Raw genomic sequence first — 11,605 nt, 5'->3', positions numbered from 1 at the left:
AGTGAAATTTTCAAAAATTCTGAAAATTGGCTGAAAACGACTAAATATGAAGGACTCATCGGGCGAATCACTCTGGAACTGAAATCAGAACGCTCACTGACATTTCCCCTATCTGAAAGTGTGATAAACGCCGGAAAAATAACTAAGTCTAAAAAAATTTTTTTTAAACTTTTTTCAATTTAACCCCCGTGGGATATATATTCTACCCACACACATTTGGAACTCTCCTGGGGTACCCTCACACATATTATTCCCTCATTTAGTGGATATTTTCACAAAAAAGAGAAATTTTCAAAAATACTGAAAATTGGCTGAAAACGACTAAATATGAAAGACTCATCGGGCGAATCGCTCTGGAACTGAAATCGGAACGCTCACTGACATTTCCCCTATCTGAAAGTCTGATAAATGCCTGAAAAATGACTAAGTCCAAAAAAAAAATGTTTTCAACTTTTTTCAATTTAACCCCCGTGGGATATATATTCTACCCACACACATTTGGAACTCTCCTGGGGTACCCTCACACATATTATTCCCTCATTTAGTGGATATTTTCACAAAAAAGTGAAATTCTCAAAAATTCTGAAAATTGGCTGAAAACGACTAAATATGAAGAACTCATTGGGCGAATCACTCTGGAACTGAAATCAGAATGCTCACTGACATTTCCCATATCTGAAAGTCTGATAAACGCCTGAAAAATGACTAAGTCCAAAAAAAAATTTTTTTCAACTTTTTTTAATTTATCCCCCATGGGATATATATTCTACCCACACACATTTGGAACTCTCCTGGGGTACCCTCACACATATTATTCCCTCATTTAGTGGATATTTTCACAAAAAAGTGAAATTTTCAAAAATTCTGAAAATTGGCTGAAAACGACTAAATATGAAGGACTCATCGGGCGAATCGCTCTGCAACTGAAATCGGAACGCTCACTGACATTTCCCCTATCTGAAAGTCTGATAAACGCCTGAAAAATGACTAAGTCCAAAAAAAAATTTTTTTTAACTTTTTTCAATTTTACCCCCGTGGGATATATATTCTACCCACACACATTTGGAACTCTCCTGGGGTACCCTCACACATATTATTCCCTCATTTAGTGGATATTTTCACAAAAAAGTGAAATTTTCAAAAATTCTGAAAAGTGGCTGAAAACGACTAAATAGGAAGGACTCATCGGGCGAATCGCTCTGGAACTGAAATCGGAACGCTCACTGACATTTCCCCTATCTGAAAGTCTGATAAACGCCTGAAAAATGACTAAGTCCAAAAAAAAATTTTTTCAACTTTTTTTAATTTATCCCCCGTGGGATATATATTCTACCCACACACATTTGGAACTCTCCTGGGGTACCCTCACACATATTATTCCCTCATTAAGTGGATATTTTCACAAAAAAGAGAAATTTTCAAAAATACTGAAAATTGGCTGAAAACGACTAAATATGAAAGACTCATCGGGCGAATCGCTCTGGAACTGAAATCGGAACGCTCACTGACATTTCCCCTATCTGAAAGTCTGATAAATGCCTGAAAAATGACTAAGTCCAAAAAAAAAATGTTTTCAACTTTTTTCAATTTAACCCCCGTGGGATATATATTCTACCCACACACATTTGGAACTCTCCTGGGGTACCCTCACACATATTATTCCCTCATTTAGTGGATATTTTCACAAAAAAGTGAAATTTTCAAAAATTCTGAAAATTGGCTGAAAACGACTAAATATGAAGGACTCATCGGGCGAATCACTCTGGAACTGAAATCAGAACGCTCACTGACATTTCCCCTATCTGAAAGTGTGATAAACGCCGGAAAAATAACTAAGTCCAAAAAAATTTTTTTTCAACTTTTTTCAATTTAACCCCCGTGGGATATATATTCTACCCACACACATTTGGAACTCTCCTGGGGTACCCTCACACATATTATTCCCTCATTTAGTGGATATTTTCACAAAAAAGAGAAATTTTCAAAAATACTGAAAATTGGCTGAAAACGACTAAATATGAAAGACTCATCGGGCGAATCGCTCTGGAACTGAAATCGGAACGCTCACTGACATTTCCCCTATCTGAAAGTCTGATAAACGCCTGAAAAATGACTAAGTCCAAAAAAAAATTTTTTTTAACTTTTTTCAATTTTACCCCCGTGGGATATATATTCTACCCACACACATTTGGAACTCTCCTGGGGTACCCTCACACATATTATTCCCTCATTTAGTGGATATTTTCACAAAAAAAGTGAAATTTTTAAAAATTCTGAAAATTGGCTGAAAATGACTAAATAGGAAGGACTCATCGGGCGAATCGCTCTGGAACTGAAATCGGAACGCTCACTGACATTTCCCCTATCTGAAAGTCTGATAAACGCCTGAAAAATGACTAAGTCCAAAAAAAAATTTTTTTCAACTTTTTTTAATTTATCCCCCGTGGGATATATATTCTACCCACACACATTTGGAACTCTCCTGGGGTACCCTCACACATATTATTCCCTCATTTAGTGGATATTTTCAGAAAAAAAGTGAAATTTTCAAAAATTCTGAAAATTGGCTGAAAACGACTAAATATGAAGGACTCATCGGGCGAATCACTCTGGAACTGAAATCAGAACGCTCACTGACATTTCCCCTATCTGAAAGTGTGATAAACGCCGGAAAAATAACTAAGTCCAAAAAAATTTTTTTTAAACTTTTTTCAATTTAACCCCCGTGGGATATATATTCTACCCACACACATTTGGAACTCTCCTGGGGTACCCTCACACATATTATTCCCTCATTTAGTGGATATTTTCACAAAAAAGAGAAATTTTCAAAAATACTGAAAATTGGCTGAAAACGACTAAATATGAAAGACTCATCGGGCGAATCGCTCTGGAACTGAAATCGGAACGCTCACTGACATTTCCCCTATCTGAAAGTCTGATAAATGCCTGAAAAATGACTAAGTCCAAAAAAAAAATGTTTTCAACTTTTTTCAATTTAACCCCCGTGGGATATATATTCTACCCAAACACATTTGGAACTCTCCTGGGGTACCCTCACACATATTATTCCCTCATTTAGTGGATATTTTCACAAAAAAGTGAAATTTTCAAAAATTCTGAAAATTGGCTGAAAACGACTAAATATGAAGAACTCATTGGGCGAATCACTCTGGAACTGAAATCAGAATGCTCACTGACATTTCCCATATCTGAAAGTCTGATAAACGCCTGAAAAATGACTAAGTCCAAAAAAAAATTTTTTTCAACTTTTTTTAATTTATCCCCCATGGGATATATATTCTACCCACACACATTTGGAACTCTCCTGGGGTACCCTCACACATATTATTCCCTCATTTAGTGGATATTTTCACAAAAAAGTGAAATTTTCAAAAATTCTGAAAATTGGCTGAAAACGACTAAATATGAAGGACTCATCGGGCGAATCGCTCTGCAACTGAAATCGGAACGCTCACTGACATTTCCCCTATCTGAAAGTCTGATAAACGCCTGAAAAATGACTAAGTCCAAAAAAAAATTTTTTTTAACTTTTTTCAATTTTACCCCCGTGGGATATATATTCTACCCACACACATTTGGAACTCTCCTGGGGTACCCTCACACATATTATTCCCTCATTTAGTGGATATTTTCACAAAAAAGTGAAATTTTCAAAAATTCTGAAAAGTGGCTGAAAACGACTAAATAGGAAGGACTCATCGGGCGAATCGCTCTGGAACTGAAATCGGAACGCTCACTGACATTTCCCCTATCTGAAAGTCTGATAAACGCCTGAAAAATGACTAAGTCCAAAAAAAATTTTTTTCAACTTTTTTTAATTTATCCCCCGTGGGATATATATTCTACCCACACACATTTGGAACTCTCCTGGGGTACCCTCACACATATTATTCCCTCATTTAGTGGATATTTTCACAAAAAAGAGAAATTTTCAAAAATACTGAAAATTGGCTGAAAACGACTTAATATGAAAGACTCATCGGGCGAATCGCTCTGGAACTGAAATCGGAACGCTCACTGACATTTCCCCTATCTGAAAGTCTGATAAATGCCTGAAAAATGACTAAGTCCAAAAAAAAAATGTTTTCAACTTTTTTCAATTTAACCCCCGTGGGATATATATTCTACCCACACACATTTGGAACTCTCCTGGGGTACCCTCACACATATTATTCCCTCATTTAGTGGATATTTTCACAAAAAAGTGAAATTTTCAAAAATTCTGAAAATTGGCTGAAAACGACTAAATATGAAGGACTCATCGGGCGAATCACTCTGGAACTGAAATCAGAACGCTCACTGACATTTCCCCTATCTGAAAGTGTGATAAACGCCGGAAAAATAACTAAGTCCAAAAAAATTTTTTTTCAACTTTTTTCAATTTAACCCCCGTGGGATATATATTCTACCCACACACATTTGGAACTCTCCTGGGGTACCCTCACACATATTATTCCCTCATTTAGTGGATATTTTCACAAAAAAGAGAAATTTTCAAAAATACTGAAAATTGGCTGAAAACGACTAAATATGAAAGACTCATCGGGCGAATCGCTCTGGAACTGAAATCGGAACGCTCACTGACATTTCCCCTATCTGAAAGTCTGATAAATGCCTGAAAAATGACTAAGTCCAAAAAAAAAATGTTTTCAACTTTTTTCAATTTAACCCCCGTGGGATATATATTCTACCCACACACATTTGGAACTCTCCTGGGGTACCCTCACACATATTATTCCCTCATTTAGTGGATATTTTCACAAAAAAGTGAAATTTTCAAAAATTCTGAAAATTGGCTGAAAACGACTAAATAGGAAGGACTCATCGGGCGAATCGCTCTGGAACTGAAATCGGAACGCTCACTGACATTTCCCCTATCTGAAAGTCTGATAAACGCCTGAAAAATGACTAAGTCCAAAAAAAAATTTTTTTCAACTTTTTTTAATTTATCCCCCGTGGGATATATATTCTACCCACACACATTTGGAACTCTCCTGGGGTACCCTCACACATATTATTCCCTCATTTAGTGGATATTTTCGCAAAAAAAGTGAAATTTTCAAAAATTCTGAAAATTGGCTGAAAACGACTAAATATGAAGGACTCATCGGGCGAATCACTCTGGAACTGAAATCAGAACACTCACTGACATTTCCCCTATCTGAAAGTGTGATAAACGCCGGAAAAATAACTAAGTCCAAAAAAATTTTTTTTCAACTTTTTTCAATTTAACCCCCGTGGGATATATATTCTACCCACACACATTTGGAACTCTCCTGGGGTACCCTCACACATATTATTCCCTCATTTAGTGGATATTTTCACAAAAAAGAGAAATTTTCAAAAATACTGAAAATTGGCTGAAAACGACTAAATATGAAAGACTCATCGGGCGAATCGCTCTGGAACTGAAATCGGAACGCTCACTGACATTTCCCCTATCTGAAAGTCTGATAAATGCCTGAAAAATGACTAAGTCCAAAAAAAAAATGTTTTCAACTTTTTTCAATTTAACCCCCGTGGGATATATATTCTACCCACACACATTTGGAACTCTCCTGGGGTACCCTCACACATATTATTCCCTCATTTAGTGGATATTTTCACAAAAAAGTGAAATTTTCAAAAATTCTGAAAATTGGCTGAAAACGACTAAATATGAAGAACTCATTGGGCGAATCACTCTGGAACTGAAATCAGAATGCTCACTGACATTTCCCATATCTGAAAGTCTGATAAACGCCTGAAAAATGACTAAGTCCAAAAAAAAATTTTTTTCAACTTTTTTAAATTTATCCCCCGTAGGATATATATTCTACCCACACACATTTGGAACTCTCCTGGGGTACCCTCACACATATTATTCCCTCATTTAGTGGATATTTTCACAAAAAAGTGAAATTTTCAAAAATTCTGAAAATTGGCTGAAAACGACTAAATAGGAAGGACTCATCGGGCGAATCGCTCTGGAACTGAAATCGGAACGCTCACTGACATTTCCCCTATCTGAAAGTCTGATAAACGCCTGAAAAATGACTAAGTCCAAAAAAAAATTTTTTTCAACTTTTTTTAATTTATCCCCCGTGGGATATATATTCTACCCACACACATTTGGAACTCTCCTGGGGTACCCTCACACATATTATTCCCTCATTTAGTGGATATTTTCACAAAAAAAGTGAAATTTTCAAAAATACTGAAAATTGGCTGAAAACGACTAAATATGAAGGACTCATCGGGCGAATCACTCTGGAACTGAAATCAGAACACTCACTGACATTTCCCCTATCTGAAAGTGTGATAAACGCCGGAAAAATAACTAAGTCCAAAAAAATTTTTTTTCAACTTTTTTCAATTTAACCCCCGTGGGATATATATTCTACCCACACACATTTGGAACTCTCCTGGGGTACCCTCACACATATTATTCCCTCATTTAGTGGATATTTTCACAAAAAAGAGAAATTTTCAAAAATACTGAAAATTGGCTGAAAACGACTAAATATGAAAGACTCATCGGGCGAATCGCTCTGGAACTGAAATCGGAACGCTCACTGACATTTCCCCTATCTGAAAGTCTGATAAATGCCTGAAAAATGACTAAGTCCAAAAAAAAAATGTTTTCAACTTTTTTCAATTTAACCCCCGTGGGATATATATTCTACCCACACACATTTGGAACTCTCCTGGGGTACCCTCACACATATTATTCCCTCATTTAGTGGATATTTTCACAAAAAAAGTGAAATTTTCAAAAATTCTGAAAATTGGCTGAAAACGACTAAATATGAAGGACTCATCGGGCAAATCACTCTGGAATTGAAATCAGAACGCTCACTGACATTTCCCCTATCTGAAAGTGTGATAAACGCCGGAAAAATAACTAAGTCCAAAAAAATTTTTTTTCAACTTTTTTCAATTTAACCCCCGTGGGATATATATTCTACCCACACACATTTGGAACTCTCCTGGGGTACCCTCACACATATTATTCCCTCATTTAGTGGATATTTTCACAAAAAAGAGAAATTTTCAAAAATACTGAAAATTGGCTGAAAACGACTAAATATGAAAGACTCATCGGGCGAATCGCTCTGGAACTGAAATCGGAACGCTCACTGACATTTCCCCTATCTGAAAGTCTGATAAATGCCTGAAAAATGACTAAGTCCAAAAAAAAAATGTTTTCAACTTTTTTCAATTTAACCCCCGTGGGATATATATTCTACCCACACACATTTGGAACTCTCCTGGGGTACCCTCACACATATTATTCCCTCATTTAGTGGATATTTTCACAAAAAAGTGAAATTTTCAAAAATTCTGAAAATTGGCTGAAAACGACTAAATATGAAGAACTCATTGGGCGAATCACTCTGGAACTGAAATCAGAATGCTCACTGACATTTCCCATATCTGAAAGTCTGATAAACGCCTGAAAAATGACTAAGTCCAAAAAAAAATTTTTTTCAACTTTTTTAAATTTATCCCCCGTAGGATATATATTCTACCCACACACATTTGGAACTCTCCTGGGGTACCCTCACACATATTATTCCCTCATTTAGTGGATATTTTCACAAAAAAGTGAAATTTTCAAAAATTCTGAAAATTGGCTGAAAACGACTAAATATGAAGGACTCATCGGGCGAATCGCTCTGCAACTGAAATCGGAACGCTCACTGACATTTCCCCTATCTGAAAGTCTGATAAACGCCTGAAAAATGACTAAGTCCAAAAAAAAAATTTTTTTTACTTTTTTCAATTTTACCCCCGTGGGATATATATTCTACCCACACACATTTGGAACTCTCCTGGGGTACCCTCACACATATTATTCCCTCATTTAGTGGATATTTTCACAAAAAAGTGAAATTTTCAAAATTCTGAAAATTGGCTGAAAACGACTAAATATGAAGGACTCATCGGGCGAATCGCTCTGGAACTGAAATCGGAACGCTCACTGACATTTCCAATGTCTGAAAGTCTGATAAATGCTGGAAAAATGACTAAGTTAAAAAAAAAATTTTTTTCAACTTTTTTCAATTTTACCCCCGTGGGATATATATTCTAACCACACACATTTGGAAATCTCCTGGGGTACCCTCACACATATTATTCCCTCATTTAGTGGATATATTCACAAAAAAGTGAAATTTTCAAAAATTCTGAAAATTGGCTGAAAACGACTAAATATGAAGGACTCATCGGGTGAATCGCTCTGGAACTGAAATCGGAATGCTCACTGACATTTCCCCTATCTGAAAGTCTGCTAAATGCTGGAAAAATGACTAAGTCCAAAAAAAAATTGTTTTAAACTTTTTTCAATTTTACCCCCGTGGTATATATATTCTACCCACACACATTTGGAACTCTCCTGGGGTACCCTCACACATATTATTCCCTCATTTAGTGGATATTTTCACAAAAAAGTGGAGTTTTCAAAATTTCTGAAAATTGGCTGAAAACGACTAAATATGAAGGACTCATCGGGCGAATCACTCTGGAACTGAAATCAGAACACTCACTGACATTTCCCCTATCTGAAAGTGTGATAAACGCCGGAAAAATAACTAAGTCCAAAAAAATTTTTTTTCAACTTTTTTCAATTTAACCCCCGTGGGATATATATTCTACCCACACACATTTGGAACTCTCCTGGGGTACCCTCACACATATTATTCCCTCATTTAGTGGATATTTTCACAAAAAAGAGAAATTTTCAAAAATACTGAAAATTGGCTGAAAACGACTAAATATGAAAGACTCATCGGGCGAATCGCTCTGGAACTGAAATCGGAACGCTCACTGACATTTCCCCTATCTGAAAGTCTGATAAATGCCTGAAAAATGACTAAGTCCAAAAAAAAAATGTTTTCAACTTTTTTCAATTTAACCCCCGTGGGATATATATTCTACCCACACACATTTGGAACTCTCCTGGGGTACCCTCACACATATTATTCCCTCATTTAGTGGATATTTTCACAAAAAAAGTGAAATTTTCAAAAATTCTGAAAATTGGCTGAAAACGACTAAATATGAAGGACTCATCGGGCAAATCACTCTGGAACTGAAATCAGAACGCTCACTGACATTTCCCCTATCTGAAAGTGTGATAAACGCCGGAAAAATAACTAAGTCCAAAAAAATTTTTTTTCAACTTTTTTCAATTTAACCCCCGTGGGATATATATTCTACCCACACACATTTGGAACTCTCCTGGGGTACCCTCACACATATTATTCCCTCATTTAGTGGATATTTTCACAAAAAAGAGAAATTTTCAAAAATACTGAAAATTGGCTGAAAACGACTAAATATGAAAGACTCATCGGGCGAATCGCTCTGGAACTGAAATCGGAACGCTCACTGACATTTCCCCTATCTGAAAGTCTGATAAATGCCTGAAAAATGACTAAGTCCAAAAAAAAAATGTTTTCAACTTTTTTCAATTTAACCCCCGTGGGATATATATTCTACCCACACACATTTGGAACTCTCCTGGGGTACCCTCACACATATTATTCCCTCATTTAGTGGATATTTTCACAAAAAAGTGAAATTTTCAAAAATTCTGAAAATTGGCTGAAAACGACTAAATATGAAGAACTCATTGGGCGAATCACTCTGGAACTGAAATCAGAATGCTCACTGACATTTCCCATATCTGAAAGTCAGATAAACGCCTGAAAAATGACTAAGTCCAAAAAAAAATTTTTTTCAACTTTTTTAAATTTATCCCCCGTAGGATATATATTCTACCCACACACATTTGGAACTCTCCTGGGGTACCCTCACACATATTATTCCCTCATTTAGTGGATATTTTCACAAAAAAGTGAAATTTTCAAAAATTCTGAAAATTGGCTGAAAACGACTAAATATGAAGGACTCATCGGGCGAATCGCTCTGCAACTGAAATCGGAACGCTCACTGACATTTCCCCTATCTGAAAGTCTGATAAACGCCTGAAAAATGACTAAGTCCAAAAAAAAAATTTTTTTTACTTTTTTCAATTTTACCCCCGTGGGATATATATTCTACCCACACACATTTGGAACTCTCCTGGGGTACCCTCACACATATTATTCCCTCATTTAGTGGATATTTTCACAAAAAAGTGAAATTTTCAAAATTCTGAAAATTGGCTGAAAACGACTAAATATGAAGGACTCATCGGGCGAATCGCTCTGGAACTGAAATCGGAACGCTCACTGACATTTCCAATGTCTGAAAGTCTGATAAATGCTGGAAAAATGACTAAGTTAAAAAAAAAATTTTTTTCAACTTTTTTCAATTTTACCCCTGTGGGATATATATTCTAACCACACACATTTGGAAATCTCCTGGGGTACCCTCACACATATTATTCCCTCATTTAGTGGATATATTCACAAAAAAGTGAAATTTTCAAAAATTCTGAAAATTGGCTGAAAACGACTAAATATGAAGGACTCATCGGGTGAATCGCTCTGGAACTGAAATCGGAATGCTCACTGACATTTCCCCTATCTGAAAGTCTGCTAAATGCTGGAAAAATGACTAAGTCCAAAAAAAAATTGTTTTAAACTTTTTTCAATTTTACCCCCGTGGTATATATATTCTACCCACACACATTTGGAACTCTCCTGGGGTACCCTCACACATATTATTCCCTCATTTAGTGGATATTTTCACAAAAAAGTGGAGTTTTCAAAATTTCTGAAAATTGGCTGAAAACGACTAAATATGAAGAACTCATGGTGCGAATCACTCTGGAACTGAAATCAGAACGCTCACTGACATTTCCCCTATCTGAAAGTCTGATAAACGCCTGAAAAATGACTAAGTCCAAAAAAAAATTTTTTCAACTTTTTTCAATTTAACCCCCGTGGGATATATATTCTACCCACACACATTTGGAACTCTCCTGGGGTACCCTCACACATATTATTCCCTCATTTAGTGGATATTTTCACAAAAAAGTGAAATTTTCATAAATTCTGAAAATTGGCTGAAAACGACTAAATATGAAGGACTCATCGGTCGAATCACTCTGGAACTGAAATCAGAACGCTCAATGACATTTCCTCTATCTGAAAGTCTGATAAATGCTGCAAAATGACTAAGTCCAAAAAAAAATTTTTTTCAACTTTTTTCAATTTAACCCCCGTGGGATATATATTCTACCCACACACATTTGGAACTCTCCTGGGGTACCCTCACACATATTATTCCCTCATTTAGTGGATATTTTCACAAAAAAGTGAAATTTTCAAAAATTCTGAAAATTGGCTGAAATTGACTAAATATGAAGGACTCATTGGTCGAATCACTCTGGAACTGAAATCAGAACGCTCAATGACATTTCCCCTATCCGAAAGTCTGATAAATGCTGGAAAAATGACTAAGTCCAAAAAAATTTTTTTTTCAACTTTTTTCAAATTTACCCTCGTGGGTTATATATTCTACCCACACACATTTGGAACTCTCCTGGGGTGCCCTCACACATATTATTCCATCATTTAGTGGATATTTTTACAAAAAAGATAAATTTTCAAAAATTCAGAAAATTGGCTGAAAACGACTAAATATGAAG

The sequence above is a fragment of the Phyllobates terribilis genome, unplaced genomic scaffold (assembly GCF_046119375.1).
Source record: "Phyllobates terribilis strain yellow unplaced genomic scaffold, ASM4611937v1 Scaffold_8__6_contigs__length_399053987, whole genome shotgun sequence".
Taxonomy (NCBI): Eukaryota; Metazoa; Chordata; class Amphibia; order Anura; family Dendrobatidae; genus Phyllobates; species Phyllobates terribilis.
This window is presented reverse-complemented; position numbering follows the sequence as displayed.